The 19,193-nt window shown below is 39.7% G+C and overlaps 1 long non-coding RNA gene across 1 annotated transcript; it reads left to right on the forward strand.

Annotated features, from left to right (window-relative positions):
- The first annotated feature begins 1,633 nt into the window (after nucleotides 1–1,633).
- LOC311287715 lies at nucleotides 1,634–4,981 on the forward strand. Its single transcript, XR_014626783.1, has 4 exons — nucleotides 1,634–1,924; nucleotides 2,758–2,831; nucleotides 3,144–3,246; nucleotides 4,063–4,981. It is a non-coding gene; the product is annotated as an uncharacterized lncRNA (long non-coding RNA).
- Nucleotides 4,982–19,193: the final 14,212 nt, after the last annotated feature.

Genomic DNA, 19,193 nt, shown 5'->3' on the forward strand with positions numbered 1-19,193 from the left:
ATATTGTCAGTCAATATCATTCAATATAAACATGGAACTTAAATCAGAAAATATAATCATATTTACATTCATAATTTATTTTTTAACATTCACAACTAAGCAACTGCTTTAATGTTATTGCTGGACTGTATAACTCGTGTTACATCCCTGTTCAATTTGACGTGTGTTTGTGTTTCTCTGTTTTTGGTCACTTTTTATCTGTTTGAGTGTGAACTGAACAACCCACTAATGATCTGATTGATGAGGGTTGAGTTCATTAGTGAAGACTGGTGATACTGGTTACTGAGAGCCTTTAAAAAACCCTGTTTGAGACTCCAGTCAAAGAGAAAGAAACGTGTGTGAGATGAAGGAGTGAGTTTGACTATTGAGAGAGTTTGTGTGTCTGAAATCACAATCTCTCTTAAAGTCGGTACTTATTTTGAATAAGAAATTACTTCATGACCAGTAAAAAAGAATGTTCTATATAGTGTGTGTGTGTGTGTGTGTGTGTGTGTGTGTGTGTGTGTGGTATGAATGTAATGCAGACATACTACATTCGCCATGTTGTCATTATCATGTGACCTACCAGCGTCAGTTGCGTCGCTTCACTACCATTCATCAATCCTCTCCTGTGGCCTCATGGGATAGTAAAGTGTACACATATACATATACACACTTCAGAATCTCACAGGAAGAAGTAGGTCATCCGGGTACTTTTTAACAACTCTTTTATGAGTACTGTGAACTCAGACATACTTCTACTGTCACATACTGTTTTCACCTACTATATAGTGATGAATGGGATTTCAGATGTAGCCTTTGTGTTGTGAAGAGGGTTTGAGGGATTAGAAAAGACAAGATGAAGAGAAAGGAAAGATGTTTCCTTGTCACCACCGCTGGTGTTGAGGAGGAGGTCATGACAGACATTCACAACAGAGACGAGATAAAGACATTAAAGTGCTCATATCATGCTTTCATTCCCCTTAAGTCCATTTCTAATGTTAGTAAAGGTTGTTGGACTCTCATTATCTCACTGAAATAATATCATCATCTTCTGCTGCTGCTGTTTCAGAATAAACGTGTCTTTATTTCCTCCTTCTAAATACTTGATTGTGATTGGCTGGAATGCGGACATTGAAACATTGTTATGCGTTTTTAGAATTCATCTCTTTGTGAAAATGTTTATTTTTGTTTTGTTTCGTACTCCTGCAGTTTACTGTCTTTTTTTTTTTTTTTTTTTTTTTTTTATAACTCATGAACACATCTGCATGCAAACACATCCTCATGCAAACACATCCTCATCACTCATTTGCTTATGTACAGACCACATTTAGACATTCAGGATGGATGATATTTACATCTCTGACATGGAAAAGAAGGATAAACACCATTGACCTTTAAAGAGATGCAATCAAATAATTTTTGAGTGGTTCAAAATTTTGAAGCCTTTCATTCAAAAGCGCAGTGGCACTGCTATAACAGAGCGGCGATCTGGGATCTGAGTACGGTGACTCGAGGTTACTCACTCCAGTTCGCTCGCAGGCCTCCCCGATTCGCGAGCATAGTCGATACGTCAGTGAAGAGCAACGTGGTTCACATCCTCCACGCCAAACTAATGAGCTTACTTTCACTTAAGACCGCATTAGTGCTACACTGTAAAAAATCCAACTTGCAAATTGTTAACTCAGTTTAAAATTTTAAGTTGAGTGGGCAAATTTTTTACTGCAATGTTGAGTTTACTTATAAAAACTATTTAACTGCAAGTGCACTACTATTTTGTCCAATGAACACAAACAATTAAGTTGAGAAAACTTAATATTTTGATTTCATAGTTCGAACGTTTAACTTCCCGTCATCGCGCATGCGCAGTCTGTCTCGCTGTACGTTACTTGGGGTTTCCTCCTCCAACCACGCTATCGAAGGGACTGGATTTCATCTGATTGCGGTAAGTTTTCTTTAAGCTTTATTAATGAAAATAGGCTATAAATTGCACACATATGTTGATAAAATATAGTATTATGTTAAAAGATATATTTCGTGGTGACGATAAGTTTCTATTGTTAGAGATTATCCACGTAGCACATTGCTACTTAACGTGCTAACGTTACCCAGACTAACGTTAGAGTGAGGAAAAAGGACAAGGACGTGCATGGTGTTTAAAAGATGTTAAAAATGTTAAGCTCAGTAAGTCATGAATAAAGACTTAAATGCGGTGCTTGCGCTGATTGAGAGACAGAAAGCCGCTTCTCTCGGACTCGGACAGAATCTGAGTGCGAATTCAGCTATCTTTTGTGGCGTATTGCGATTTAATAATGACATACACATACAATTATGTCAATAACAAAAAACAAAACAAAAAAAGTATTCAAGTAAACACAGTCGGCAATGTCTTAAGTGAACATAACCAATTTGGTGAAACCTAGATGTTTCAGTATTAGATCCATGAGCTCTTAAAGTGACCGCAGTCCGTTCAATTTAATTTCAAGTTTATTTGTCACGTATACAAATTTCAGTTACAATTTGTACATGCTTAGGTTGAGGCTCAGTCATTCTACAGTAGTGCAATATAATTAAATACAATACAATTTAGAGGAAAATTTTTATAATAGAAGCCTATGCAAAACTAGGCCTATGCATTGATTCTTTTTCACATTTGATTATTCATTTTCTGTATTATTTTTGCTACATGTTAAATTAACCTACTGTAACTGATTTTTTTGTTGTTGTTTTGTTTAATAAAATTATGTATCTTTGTTCTGTTGTATTTGTCCTTTTTAGACTAAAGAACATCAGTACAGTGACAAGATCCTTGGATGTGCTAAAACAGTGGCCTTTATTTTTTAAAAGATCAGGTGAGTTGAACTGAATTTACTTACTGTTTCTGACTGTTTTTTTGTTTTGTTTTTCAGGGTCTCTGCTCTCTGCTGAGTATTACAGTATCACACAAACTGATCCGAAGAGCACCTTTTTCTCTTAGTTAAATGAATACACATCTACAGAGCAAGTGGTGGAGATGAAGATCCTCACTTGATCATCAAGTAATTATTTTGCATGTGATCATATCTCTCTGGTTAAAGGCTGAATGGTGCCATCTCTTTTTCAAGGTAATTCCCATGCTTCACTTTGTATATAACTTGTTCCGTATTTGTTTTTCTGTCTTTCAGACACAGAAACTCCAATGTGCTTCCTCAAAGAAAGTCTACAACTCTTAAAGGTCTGCCTTTGTTTATGAGGGAAAAGTCTGGAAACATCCTGAAGACTTGCCTGGTAAGAAGATCATCAGCATATACACTCACACCTGATATATTTCACCTATTTACCAGATGCTGTTAAGAGATAGGTTTTGTGTGATATACAAAACTTATCATCAACAGACAAAGTCATGGTAAAAATTACTTTATTAAATAATTGTAGTTGAAACTTTCTCAGTGATCAGTTTGACTTCATCTGATAGCACAAATTCAACAAGTTGTTATTTTACCAAAGCAAAGACAGTGGAAAATTACTGCTTCACAACACTGTCCGGAGACATTCCCTCTGATATCTAACCTGTTAAAACAATACAGTGCACAATCATAAGGTTAAACAGTAATGTAGCAATAGCAGAGTAAATAAAATTAATATAATATGAAAGAATATGAATATAGGAGATATAAACAAGAAAAGGCAGCATGAAAGTAATCCATGTGACTCTAGTGATTTAAACCAATCTTCACTGATGCAATATGACCAGTTTTGGATGATAAACAGAATGTGTGCCTTAATACATGTACGATTTTGGGTGACCTAAAATAACTAAACTAAAAAAAGCATTAAATCAGAATGGCCGTGGATTCTGCTGTGGACGAGTGCCACAGGCAATCACATCAATGCTGATATGGCATTGTTTGGAGTTGGGAAAATGTTTTCCGTTTATCAGTTTTAGCTCTATGGCTGAATTTGAACATGCTTAAAAAACATGACCACCTTTACTTTTCAAGTGAAGTTACATGAGCAGACCTTTAGGAACACTCTGTGGTCTAACATAATTCAATACAATAAAAAAATGACCCTAATTTTATGCTGATTTATTTTCTACTGCAGGACACAGAGCCAGAAGACATTCACAAGGGGAGAAGATGAGGACCTTAACTATCGTTGAAGATGATGTTGCCACTATCCACTCAAACCCAAATATAAGGTGCCTCTCTGTAGTACTATAAGAGCAGTTTGGGCCAGATAATGTGCAAGACCTTTGCCACAGTTGTTACTCTCCTCTTTGGCTTAATTTATGGCCCCAATGTTAACTATTCTAAAGCATTAAAATACACCAGTAGTAACTGGTTAAGAAAAAAATTGTTTAGTTTGTTTAGAAAAAAAACTTTTATTTATCTTGACCTAAAGTGCTCCGCAAGGCTGATTTTTTTTTTTTTGCATAGTCCTTCAAAAGATTGTCCAAGTAGCTGCAATCCATATGGATAATTGTAAGGTTGAGCATTTATTTATTCCAGTTTGTACTCTAATTTTGTGCATAGTCTTTTTTTTTTTTTTTTATAAATCTTGAAGAGTGGAATAGAACTTCATCACCTTAAAATATGTGTACCTAATGCAAATAGAAAATGTGTTGTTTTGCAGAATATTTGTCAATAAATAAGTTCTGTAATGATAGCAATGTCTTTTGTATTGTGTTGTATTTACAGTATGGTTTACTCCCTGCATTTGGATTCTTAATGTGAAGGCTATACAAGTATCTGGGTGAGATATTTGAAAAAGTTGAATCAACTTAAAAAAGTAAAAAAGTTGAATCAACTTAAAAAAGTAAAAAATTGAATCAACTTAAAAAAGTGAAGCAACCAGCTGCAAAGCTTTTTTGAGTTTACTGAACTTCAGGACCTCTGTAGTTGTGCTTACTCGTTTCTTTGAGTTGGACTGGTAGTTGGATGAACTTCGACCACTGAAGTTGAGTAAACTCAAAAATGCTTTGCAGCTGGTTGCTTCACTTTTTTAAGTTTACTCAACTTTTTATTTTTTACAGTGTAGCATTAGCATCGGTCAAGCGAGTGGGAGACCTGCAAGGTCTCTGTCAGCACTTCCTGCCTCGAGTTTGGGTCTAACGACTCCAAGGTTGTCCTCAAGCCGAGGCATGGCTACGTGCTCAACTCCGTTCAGAGCACAAGTGATTACGCTGTCCGTTCTTCCCGATTCAGAAGACGAGTGTCAACCTCACTTACTCTGCCCTGTTCAGGCCTTAAAGGGATAGTTCACCCAAAAATGAAAATGCTGTCATCATTTACTCACCCTCATGTTGTTCCAAACCTGTAGGATTTCCTTTCTTCTGCTGAACACAAAAGAAGATATTTTAAAGAAGGTTGGTAATTAAACAGTTGCTGGTCCCCATTGACTTCCATAGTATTTTTTTTTTCCTACTATGGAAGTCAATGGGGTCCATCAGTCGTTTGGTTACGGACTTTCTTCAAAATATCTTCTTTTGTGTTCAGCAGAAGAAAGAAAGTCATACAGGTTTAGAACAACATGAGGGTGAGTAAATGAGGACAGCATTTTCATTTTTGGGTGAACTATCCCTTTAAGAGTATACATTCAGCGCTCTGCCGAAGCAGAGACTATCCCGTTGGGTAGTGGATGCTATCGCGTTAGCTTACGATTCGGTGGGCCTTCAATGCCCCCTCGGAGTCAGAGCTCACTCTACCAGAGGCGTGTCTATTGGTGACATCTGTGCGGCGGCCGGCTGGTCCTTGCCGTCCACCTTCGACAGATTTTACAATTTGGAGGTCCCTGCGCTGCAGGCACAAATTCTCTCTGTCTAGCTGGAGTTGACCTCGAGGCAAGCTCAACCCGCTATTACCCTTCCAGAGGCTCCGATCTCAGTCTGATCCCTTCATTGTAGGCATATCTTGCTCTTCCCTACCCCTACGCATAGGGACCCTCAATGGAGCGTTCCAGGCTAGGGCCACAGAACATGTCGTTCTGCTCATAAGCACGGCGTGATTGGATTGGTTCCCCATAGTGTCAAGCGACGTAATACGAGTAAACATTTCGTAAGGCAACGTCTCGGTTACTTACGTACCTTGAGATAACAGGAATGAGTATTGCGGCTGTGCTATATCGCTTCACGTCTGGCGTTCATTGCTTCATTCAAATTAAACTTGATTCCTATGGCGAAATGAGCTGCTTTTATAGGCAGACGCCAAGCCGCGATTGGCTCGCTCAGACACGCTGTTTCGCCATGGGTTCACCGCTCAGATCACCGCTCTGTTACGGCTGTGTAGTGGCACTTCGCTTTTGAATTATGCGTCTAGCGTTTTCCCCATAGCGTCTAGCGATGCCATACAAGTTGCCGTTATCTAAGGGAACCGAGGTTGCGTAAATAACCGAGACGTTATCTCCTTATATTGAACATATGATAACATCATATCATCTAAATAAATACTATGTACATTAACTAAACCCATAACTGATATTTAATTCTGGAAGCTTGTAGACAGTGAAGTCATATTAATGTATTTCTTTGGAAGATCACATAAGCTGCAAGACAGCATGAACATATGAAAATAAAAGTTTTTTTTTTTTTTTGATAAATATCTGATGCCTTAACATCTTTAAACAAACTTTCACAAATATGTCAACTCAAAAGCGCTGAAAAGTTACAATCTCATTTACATATGACAATGAAACTTTGTTTGAATATTATAGAAAATAAAATCAAAAGATTACTTTTTGTGAAAATTCTTATTTTGTTGTTTCATACTCCTACTGTTTTATTTTGTCTATAACACATGAACACATTTGCATGTAAACACATCCTCATCACTCATTTGTTTATGTCCCCGTTTAGACGTTCAGGCTGGACAATATTTACATTTCTGACGTGAAACAGGAGAAACAGTGAGTGTTATTGTTCTAGTCATATTTCATTAAATTTAATTCAGGCTTATTCATTTGCAGAGATGGGTATAAATATATTGTTACGTCCCAGGTCTAGGGTCCAGGAGTATAACATAAACAAAAGTCTTTACACCTGACTGCTAATTTTATTTATTAAAAAGTTGTTAAAATGGTCACTGTCAGCACATGACATCAAAAAGGAAGCATATTGACTTCAGGGTTGGGTCAAGGCCAAAATAACAAACAAAAACTGAATCTACCCTTTTCCCCCGTATTACCCTATCAAAGAAAAAGTCTAAACTAAACACAGGTTCTGAACTGACTCCCTTACTAACCAAAAACAAGAGAAAATGAATATTCACAACAAAGAAAATGGCACCCAACCCCTACAGCTTCTGTGTTTAAGTGATATTTACTATTTATAGTAACAAAACTACTATTTTCACAACAACTAGTTTAACAACAAAACTTTCCTCACTTCCTAAAAGAGCATCAGTGATAAGATTGTCTGCACCCTTTTTGTGGCGTATGTCAATGTTAAAACCCTGGACCACCAAAGACCTAGCCTGACAAGCCAGACACACATCGAGATGTTGGGTCTGGGAACACACCATTGGCAGGACTCAATCCAAGGGGCGGGATAAACTGTTGTCTTGCAAATTCCCTCTGCACACAACAGGATAGCGCTACAACCAACCAGAGCGTTTTCTAGATTGATAGATTAAACGTTTGTCGTATCCGGTCGGCAAAACTCCGAACACATCTTCCTTTTTTAAGAATGACTTCAGTGCCGTTCTTTGTTCTTTTCTCAAAGAAAAGCTTAACTCCAAGTCTTCCAGAGTCGCAGCCAAAGCCGTTTCGAAAGACCCATCCTCTTTGTTTTCAAGTAACAGGGAATTCACGCGGAACCGACACAATTCTGCCGTCATTATGTTAAGCCCCCCCACCAACTCTATACACGATGTGATTGGCCTGTCTAGAGTTAGTTTTTTCCAGCTCGCAAGCCAATGGAGAGTTGCTAGATGACACTGGCTGCAAATGACATTTGCTGCCGCAAGGGTGCGTTTAGATTCTAGGCTACCAAAGACCTGGGACGTAACATAAATTGGGGGCTCGTCCGGGATCTTTGGTGGTTTAGGGTTTTAAAAATATAGATTTAAAATGAAAATACCTCAGTTGAAATGTATCAAAATAAAATACCAAATACTGTAAAAAAAAATACATAAATTTTTAAATACAAATACATTTAGTATTTTGAAAATACAGAAATTACATGTGAATTTAAGTATCCCTAGGCTGAAATCTGTCTGGACCCATTCTGACAGCAAAGAACATTTTAGTGAGTACAACCGCTTTAGAAACTTTTGTTCTCTTACGAGAGGTCTCTCGTACTGCGTAATATCTTACGCTAGGGGGAAAATCTCTTTTCCGCGAGATACTGAAGCCAAAAATTATCCTTAATTTTGACGGCAAGTACAGCAGCCTATCGAGAGAGGCCCCGCCAATGGGGGCGCTTCGTGCCCACTGCGTCACGTCCGCCGAAACAGGCGTGGCCTGGGCCTATAAATACAGCTCGACAGGCTGATAGAATCAGATTTTTCATCTCTTCAGCGAAGCTCTCGCATCGCTGGATCCTGAGAGGAAGAAGCCGCGCCGTCAGAAAAAGCCTTCTGCGGGACGAGCCTTTGCATCTGAAGCCGCTGGTCAACAACTCGCCGCCTTCAGTCGCCGTTCCTGCTACGCTATCCGGTTAAAGATGCCTCGTACCCTCTGTACCCGAGCCCCACTCAGCGACGGGGACCGCCATGTCATCTGCGTTTCCTGCCTGGGTGAGGATCACGCAGCTCTTGCGCTCGCTGACGGCGGCTGCCCTCACTGCGAGCTGATGCCCATGGTGACTCTGAGGACTCGCCTGGCATCTTTCACCGAGACTGCACCTCCGCCCGCTGCGGTGCCGCACCGTAAAAAGCGCCGTGCTCAGCGAGTCCCGGAACCTCCTCTATCCCGCGAAAGCTCGCCGCTTCGCCCGCCAGCTTCGCCCGAGTCTCTCGCTGACGATGATGAAGCCGCGTCTGTGGAGGATGACAGCTGCTCTGTCCTGGCGTCGGGCAGTGAGGACTGGCCGAGCTCTGTGGATCTCGCCCCCTCTGCTTGCGAGGCTTCTGAGAAAAGAGCCAGCATTGAAGCAGAGCTGATGCGTCTGCTCACGCAGGCCGCAGCGAGCCTCAGCCTTGAGTGGTCGACGCCCGAGGAGCCTGCGCACAACCGGCTGGATGGATGTTTCCTGCAAGGGGACCGCTTTCGCCGTCTTCAAGACCCGCGCCTTTTTTTCCTGAACTTCACGAAGAAGTCACGAAGTCTTGGAATGCCCCCTTCTCAGCCAGAATGCGTACCTCTGTCTCAGCAGCATTCTCCGTAGTGGACGGTGCTAAAAACAGGGTTAGGAAAATCCTCATCTTTTCTGGGCACAGAACTGGACTCGACTACTATTGCCACAGCGCAGACTGAATATTCAGCGCATGACGAAATCCTTCCGCTGCGGCACTATAGTCCCGCTCAGAAAGTTTCAGAAAATGCTGGGTCTTATGGCCTCAGCATCATCAGTACTCCAGTTGGGTCTGCTTCGCTTGCGCCCACTGCAGTTCTTGCTGAAAGCGCGAGTACCGCGTCGAGCGTGGACCTCCGGTCTTTTTCGCCTCAAGGTTGATCAGAAATGCGTCTCAGCTCTGAAATCTTGGAGAGTGACCGACTGGTACCGGTCAGGTGTAAGCCTGGGGACTTCCTCGAGTGTGAAGGTGGTCTCCACGGACGCCTCCACCTCGGGATGGGGAGCGCTGCTCGAGGGCAGACCGTTCTTCGGCCAGTGGTCAGAACGGGAAAAGCTTCTATACATAAACTGCCTGGAGATGATGGCAGTCGACAATGAGGATCCTCTAAGAGGCATGGCAGGGCTTGATCTAGTGGGATTGCCTTGCAAGATATATGTATGGCGGCAGGCTGGGCCTCCCCGTCTACATTTATAAGGTTTTATAACCTAGAGGTTCCTGCCTTGCAGGCTAAGCTGCTTTCGGTCTAAAAAAATCAGTATTGTCTGCCCAGATGCTATAGGCTCAGAATACTGAAACTGCTTGAGCGCCGCTCGCTGATCAATTAAATAACTCTATGGGCAGTGTGTAAGACCCATAATATTCATCAGACCAGGCCGAGTTTTTCGCCCTGACTGTGTGGAACACTATTGATATAATTTGCTCCTTATTACAGGAATGATGCTGTTCTAGCCCCTCTTTCCTGGACTCTCTGCGAGTCCCTGATGATCATGCACTATATGAGCCCCGGGCACTTGCCCTTGGGACTTTGATGATATTAGCTCAAAGGGGAAATATTAATAATAATCCATAATTACCAATTAGGGGTCAGTTAATTAGATTAACTTTGAGGTAAGCCAAATTAATATTACAATCAATTTATCAGTTCCAACGAACTCTTTGATTATTCATTTATTCTAAGAAAAGTGTATCTTTCATGGTCACTGAAAACAATTATTCCTTAGCATGTACAGCATTTAGAGCATGTAACATGTAACTTTCACAAATATGTCAACTCAAAAGCCGTGAAAAGTTACAATCTCATTTACATATGACAATGAAACTTTGTTTGAATATTATAGAAAATAAAATCAAAAGATTACTTTTTGTGAAAATTCTTATTTTGTTGTTTCATACTCCTACTGTTTTATTTTGTCTATAACACATGAACACATTTGCATGTAAACACATCCTCATCACTCATTTGTTTATGTCCCCGTTTAGACGTTCAGGCTGGACAATATTTACATTTCTGACGTGAAACAGGAGAAACAGTGAGTGTTATTGTTCTAGTCATATTTCATTAAATTTAATTCAGGCTTATTCATTTGCAGAGATGGGTATAAATATATTGTTACGTCCCAGGTCTAGGGTCCAGGAGTATAACATAAACAAAAGTCTTTACACCTGACTGCTAATTTTATTTATTAAAAAGTTGTTAAAATGGTCACTGTCAGCACATGACATCAAAAAGGAAGCATATTGACTTCAGGGTTGGGTCAAGGCCAAAATAACAAACAAAAACTGAATCTACCCTTTTCCCCCGTATTACCCTATCAAAGAAAAAGTCTAAACTAAACACAGGTTCTGAACTGACTCCCTTACTAACCAAAAACAAGAGAAAATGAATATTCACAACAAAGAAAATGGCACCCAACCCCTACAGCTTCTGTGTTTAAGTGATATTTACTATTTATAGTAACAAAACTACTATTTTCACAACAACTAGTTTAACAACAAAACTTTCCTCACTTCCTAAAAGAGCATCAGTGATAAGATTGTCTGCACCCTTCTTGTGGCGTATGTCAATGTTAAAACCCTGGACCACCAAAGACCTAGCCTGACAAGCCAGACACACATCGAGATGTTGGGTCTGGGAACACACCATTGGCAGGACTCAATCCAAGGGGCGGGATAAACTGTTGTCTTGCAAATTCCCTCTGCACACAACAGGATAGCGCTACAACCAACCAGAGCGTTTTCTAGATTGATAGATTAAACGTTTGTCGTATCCGGTCGGCAAAACTCCGAACACATCTTCCTTTTTTAAGAATGACTTCAGTGCCGTTCTTTGTTCTTTTCTCAAAGAAAAGCTTAACTCCAAGTCTTCCAGAGTCGCAGCCAAAGCCGTTTCGAAAGACCCATCCTCTTTGTTTTCAAGTAACAGGGAATTCACGCGGAACCGACACAATTCTGCCGTCATTATGTTAAGCCCCCCCACCAACTCTATACACGATGTGATTGGCCTGTCTAGAGTTTGTTTTTTTCCAGCTCGCAAGCCAATGGAGAGTTGCTAGATGACACTGGCTGCAAATGACATTTGCTGCCGCAAGGGTGCGTCTAGATTCTAGGCTACCAAAGACCTGGGACGTAACACAAATTGGGGGCTCGTCCGGGATCTTTGGTGGTTCAGGTTTTAAAAATATAGATTTAAAATGAAAATACCTCAGTTGAAATGTATCAAAATAAAATACCAAATACTGTAAAAAAAAATATATAAATTTTTAAATACAAATACATTTAGTATTTTGAAAATACAGAAATTACATGTGAATTTAAGTATCCCTAGGCTGAAATCTGTCTGGACCCATTCTGACAGCAAAGAACATTTTAGTGAGTACAACCGCTTTAGAAACTTTTGTTCTCTTACGAGAGGTCTCTCGTACTGCGTAATATCTTACGCTAGGGGGAAAATCTCTTTTCCGCGAGATACTGAAGCCAAAAATTATCCTTAATTTTGACGGCAAGTACAGCAGCCTATCAAGAGAGGCCCCTCATGACGTCAGGATCCAATGGGGGCGCTTCGTGCCCACTGCGTCACATCCCGCCGAAACAGGCGTGGCCTGGGCCTATAAATACAGCTCGACAGGCTGATAGAATCAGATTTTTCATCTCTTCAGCGAAGCTCTCGCATCGCTGGATCCTGAGAGGAAGAAGCCGCGCCGTCAGAAAAAGCCTTCTGCGGGACGAGCCTTTGCATCTGAAGCCGCTGGTCAACAACTCGCCGCCTTCAGTATGCAAGCAGAGAATCAGAAACCAAATGCATAATTGTGCACAAGTTTTATTAACTAACTCACAAACATAACTAACACTAAACAAACAAACAAACAAACAAACATTCATACATACATACATACATACATACATACATGCATGCATAGGTAAAGGGGGTGATTGATGTGGAACCGGAAGCAGGAAATAGAACTATGGAAAAGATCTATTTAACATTGAAAAAAACTGATACTTGCATGGTCAATTCTTGAAGTGGTTGAAGATTGGGTTCGTTGATGGGTCCGTGAGTGTCAAATGTCACTGTATAAGTTGCAATCGTTTCTTCTCCGCTGGATGGAGAAGATATGCTGGACTTTCGTGGTTAGTTCGACACTGTTCTCATGGCTGAAGTGCAGAAAGTGGCCTGCCAGATCTTGGCCGGAGAGGACACGCAGATCAAATGGTTGGAGTTGTGATGGACTTCTTCTGCATTGAATGAAGATGTTGAACTCCTGAGGTTGTCCTTGATGCTGTTGTGGTGGAGAGAGAGTCCTCTCTCTCCGGATGAGCACATGGCTGTTGTGAGTCGAGGCCTGCTGGGAATCCACACTGCATTCTAAGAGAAGGTGATGTACATCAAAGTGTGAGTCATTAAATGAGGATTAATTAGATAGGAGACATGATACAGGTAAAGTTACATTGACCATTGGTGGTGTAATAAAATACATAGTATCAACAGATCAAGTATCAACAGATAATAGTATTAAAAGACACAACACACGACAGTAAATCATTAACAAAATGTTCTGGAATGCATGTTCATTTCATGTTAGTCAGTTCATCAATAAATGAATGCAGGAGAACCTGTTCTAATGTGTTCTGTGGGTTTTGTAGCAGGCCCTATTCACATTGCTACAGGTCATAAAACTAACTTATCTGATCGTTGTCAGGGTACTTGAGACCGTCATGTCCAGTTTGGGGGATGGGAAGCAGATCCCAGAGAAGTTTGAAAGTTTTTATGGTTCATGTATGTCTGATTTGGTCTCATTCATTACAGTGTTCAGGGTTTTTCCTGGGTCAAAATTGGTCTTCGGTGGTGGCTGACCGACATGGTCATCCACACACAGCAAAGAGTACCCTAGTACCCACAAGATCCGCAAGCCCAATATTGACAATAAATGTTAAATTTAAAACAAATTCAAAGAAACAGTTTGTGATTTTTTTTTTTAGGTAATTTACTATTGTAACGCACTTCTGTATGGGATCTCTAGCAAGAGTCTGCAGAAACTCCAACACATACAGAACAGTGCTGCTAGGATCCTAATGAGAGTGCGTAAATATGAACACATAACCCCCATTCTTCAAGCGCTTCACTGGCTCCCCATCTCCGCCAGGATCCAATACAAAATCACTCTCCTCACCCACCAATGCATTCATGGAAATGCTCCACCTTACCTCAAGGAACTTCTCACCAAGCAAGCATCAACCAGAAACCTCCGCTCACAAAATGGTAATCGTCTCCGTCCTCCCAGAACCAAGCTCCGGACCATGGGAGATCGTGCTTTCTCCTCTGTTGCCCCGCGACTGTGGAACTCATTGCCAGACCACCTGAGGGTTCCACAGCCAGTTGATCACTTTAAAAAAGACTTAAAAACTTTTTTATTTAAAATTAGCTACAATTAATGTGAAACTGAACTGTTTTTATATTTAATGTTTTCTTATTCCTGTCCATGTTTTTTACTTCTGAAATATGTAGCACTTTGGGATTTGTTCGCAACTGAAAAGTGCATTATAAATACAATTTATTATTATTATTATTATTACTACACATTGTCATAGGCCTATAAATACTGTGGATTATTAAGGCTAAATTTTACTAAACACTCTTGCTAAATGAGGTAAGCACACTTACTTTCTCATTTCAGATTAGGGGTGGGAATCTCTAGGCACCTCACGATTTGATTCGATTACGATTCAGAGGGTAATGATTATTAACGATTTTTTTTTTTTTTTTTTTTACTTACTTGGTACTTTTAAGGCAAAGTATTTATGATGACCCATAACAAACTTACTTCCATCTTCTTATATTAATTTTATTAATAAAACACATGGAAGTGATTTGAACATTGCAAAGAACCAACAGGAAAAATAAATGTGTGCCTGTGATAGCAGCGTACTTGTAGTAAATTAATACAAACATCAGCATATTCTGAATCTCTAGCATTTAATAATAGACTTCTAACCAACATCCTCTTGTTATTTCCAATGAGCAATATAATACTTCAGACCAAAAAACATTTTGCTGTAGCAAAATCACAAACAGTTTTTGTTCAAAAATATAGAATGATGTACCAGCAGCTCTCATATAATGCTTGTGGACTTACGCATATTCTGAATAATTAGTAACATACTAAGCCTCTCTTATTCACAACTAATAAAGAGTTATGACTTGAAATGTTTGCTGTATACCACAATCAAAAACAGCTTATACAAAAAAAGTGAATGAACATCTGCAGAGAGCACAGTCAAAATGTAACTTTTTGTAACTGGCATTGCACATATTGCAGGGCAGTACAACGTATGTATAACAGTTTGTTTTACAGTATATTGATGTGAAAACTAAATAGGCTACTGAAAGCAATGAAAATTGCCAATTTTCCATACGCTAGCTTTTAACGAAGAGGGTGCCGTTCGAATTTGGCGCTCAGCCATCATGCGTCTGTTAAGTGCGCGCCACAGACTGCACGCGCACTACACCCGCTAGAGTTCCGCCTTTTGCGTTCCGTCAATATTACGTTTTTTTAGAGATTTGATTTTTTGACATTTGTGAATCGATTCAGAATCGTCCACGTCCGCATCGCGATGCATCTAAGAATCGATTTTTTATCCCACCCATATTTCAGATGTGTATGTTCTTCTCAGTAATGATTTGTTATTTAAACCGATTCAGACACTGACGGGCAGACCAATTGCTTTAACTATTCATTATAATGAATCGGCTTAAAGGAGTCATTAGGTCGCGAATCGGACTTTAGCGGACGTGTTGTGTGGGAATCCTGGCTGTTAGGACATCACGAAACTAAGATTTGTCAACACCCACAAAAAAAAAAACACTTCAAACTGAATTTATTTTTTTATTTTTTTGCGTTTATTTAAAGTTATGTCAGCTGCATGTGCGGAATGCTTGTCACAAGTTGTAAGAGAAGATAAGGCAACTTTTTTTTGACTGCAATTCACACCCAGCGCTAATTCAGCAAAAATATTCTCCGAATGCACCACGTGAAACATAGATTCGGTCTTCCGACCTTTAGGATCAGTTGATTTTGATGCGAGGGAGAGAGCACAGAACTGAAGACGGAGAGTGCCCGCGCAGGGGTGGGGCGCTGTGATTGTTCTCTCCTTCACTGTCAGTAGCCTGCTTCACTCACAAAACCCAATTACAGATCAAATAAGGCTTTGGCGGGACAAAAAATCTTTTTGGTGGCCGCCAAAAAAATTTCAATGTAGGAAAAACCCTGGTGTTGGATCTCAGCACGCACGGCGTTTTACACTGTGTTCCCCTAGCGTAAGATATTACGCAGTACGAGAGACCTCTCGTAAGAGAACGTAATCGGTTACTAAAGTATCCTCGGTTCTCTCTAGAAGAGGGAACGAGTACTGCGTATCTTTGCCGTGCCTGCAACACGCTCTGGTTCACGTCGGCGATGAAAAAACAGATTCTATCAGCCTGTCGAGCTGTATTTATAGGCCCAGGCCACGCCTGTTTCGGCGGGACATGACGCAGTGGGTGCGAAGCACCCCCATTGGATCCTGACGTCACGAGGGGCCTCTCTCGATAGGCTGCTGCAGTTGCCGCAGGGCAGCCAATAGGCGCGCGAGCCGTCTTGCATATGTCTGCATGCTGCCGCAACGCGTTTTACATTATTTCAAAATTAAGGATAATTTTTGGCTTCAGTATCTCGCGGAAAAGAGATTTCCCCCTAGCGTAAGATATTACGCAGTACTCGTTCCCTCTTCTAGAGAGAACCGAGGTTACGTTAGTAACCGAGAACGTTTTCATTTCACCTACCTCTCCCTCCATCATTTCAAAAAGACCGCATTTAAGGTGCCACTAGTGTGTGCCGCTTCTATACTTATTTCTGACCAGGTTACACTGAGGCCTATCACTTGTGGTGAGCACTACTAAATAAATCACATGTTAAACTGTGGGAACTTTTCCTGCTGTCACATACTGCTCTGAGACACAAAGGTTGATGATCCAAATGCAGTATTTATTTAAAGGGATAGTTCACCCAAAAATGAAAATTCTATCATTGTTTACTCACCCTCAAGTTGTTCCAAACCTGTATGAGTTTCTTTGTTCTGCTGAACACAAAGGAAGATATTTAGAAGAATGTTTGTAACCAAACAGATCTCAGTCCCCATTGACTACCATAGTATATTTTTTTCCTACTATGGAAGTCAATGGGGACCGAGATCTGTTGATTACAAACATTCTTCCAAATATCTTCCTTTGTGTTCAGCAGAACAAAGAAACTCATACAGGTTTGGAACAACTTGAGGTTGAGTAAATGATGACAGGATTTTCATTTTTGGGTGAACTATCCCTTTAAAAGGGTTATCCACAATTGTAATCCAAATCCAGACAAGGGTCATACACAAACAATCCAAACAATAACAGATAAGGGCTGAGGCAAAGAGAGAAATCAAAGGGAACAGGGAGAGAATCAAGGAAACCAGGACACGGGAGAAACAGGATACAAACACGCTCAGAAAAGCAGTGAGACACATACAAGACTTCACAGAGACTGACAACATAAATGCTTTTACGGGGTGCTTCTCAATTAGGGTGACCAGACGTCCCGAAAAAAATCGGAACAGTCCCGAAATCTAAGATTCAAAACAGAAAGATATAAGAAGCTTGCAGACGCAAACGAACTCAACAGCAGCAGCCACAGATCATTTATGTTGCTGAATATTTTACTGTTTAGATTTGATTATTTTATTTTAATTGTCAGCATTGTTGAGGTTTGTATGATGAGTGTTGATGTCTTAGTGTGTCTCAATTTTTACGCAAAAGATGTTGTAGCATTTTTAGAAGATTTCACACAGATCTCTTTATGTTAATCCATTACAGTGATCTTTCACAACAGCAGAAGTTTTTTATATATAAAAAAATCATATTCATTAATGCTTCATAATTGTTTAAGTCAGTCATGAAACTACAGAAAAAGCACGTTTTTTACAACTTTGGTTTCATGTGTTCATTGTCTTGCTGTAAATAGTTCCTTTACACAAAATTTGCTGACTTTACATGTTAGAGTACTTGTGGCATACCACAAATTCATGTTGAGATGTACTGTATATGTCTTTTATTAGTAAACATTTTGTGTGTGTGTAACGCCCCCTACCTGTCTTACTTGTAACCAAGTAGAAAAACGCCCAAATATATGCCTACAGATGTTGAAGTAGGCCCCTCTGGTGTCACTAAATGAATTAATTTTCTTTAATTAGAAAATTAGAATAATAATCTATACTTTCCTTTTACGAAGTTACTCAGAATTAAATCTCTACGCCCCTTAACTGAATGTAGTCAACATAAACACTTCTGAAAGAATAACAGACTGGTAAAAGTACAAAAACAAATGAAGGATTTAATTAGAATAGAATTATCAAATGTTAACTGGCTCAAACAATGAATTTCAGAATATGAAGAGTTCACACAATCACATTGCATTTAAATCTGACACAAATTAACCCCTGAGGGCAATATCTCAGAGGCCAGACCTACTTAAATGAATCTTTAGGTCAAATACACTCAGTATAAATTGAACCAATAAACTCAATGGGATGAATGTATAACTCACAGATTATAAAACATATACTCTGAGTATTCACATATTATTGTCAGTGCCCTGAATAATACTAAATGAACCAATATGTAATGCTGTGGGCCCACACACACACACCAGTCATTCACACAACCCAACCCGTTGCAGGCCTCCCATTCAGACCCTGCGTCCATTACAATGGACATCACATGTCAACCCCCCTTTTTTTTACTTCTGGAGCATTTCACCAAGTTTAAAGCCTGCAGTCCATTAGATTGGACGCTTGTCATCCAATCAAATGGTAGTAAAGCTTTGCATGTAGTAATTATAAAAAAAAACACTACTTTGAAGAGAAGCATGTCAGCACTTCACTCCAAACACAGAAGCAAGCAACATTTTCTGTGGTTTTATTTACATTTTTTGATATGTTTGTCAGTATTTCATAGTTTGTATGTAAAATAGAAAGATTGAACTTATTAATTAAAGTTAAAAATCGATTGTAGAATTTCACATTTTAAATCAGGATTTTTTCAAATGTGTCTGTCCATTAGAATGGACAGTGGGTTCAAAAGCCTGTTACTGAAATCACATTCCAGTAATTGAAGTCCAGTAATGCTGATTGAAATTTCTTATATAAAAATCTATATCACAGTACCGATAATTTTTTTTTTTACTTTTTCATATGCAGAATATATAGTTCTTGAAGTGCTTGAACATATAGCTGATGGAAGTATCTCAGATGTTGACTTTATGTGGAGTGATGATGAGGAAGATGGAGATGTAAGAAAAATATCCGTATTTAAAACTTTATAAAGTAAAATGACTAGCTTCCGGCCAAACGAAATATAGGATTTGACATAAATCGAAAGCGTAACTTGAAAATGAATTATTTTTTCTTACACGAACGCATCGCTTCTCTTCAATA

This window comes from Rutilus rutilus (assembly GCF_951802725.1).
Source record: "Rutilus rutilus genome assembly, chromosome: 3".
NCBI classification, from domain to species: domain Eukaryota; kingdom Metazoa; phylum Chordata; class Actinopteri; order Cypriniformes; family Leuciscidae; genus Rutilus; species Rutilus rutilus.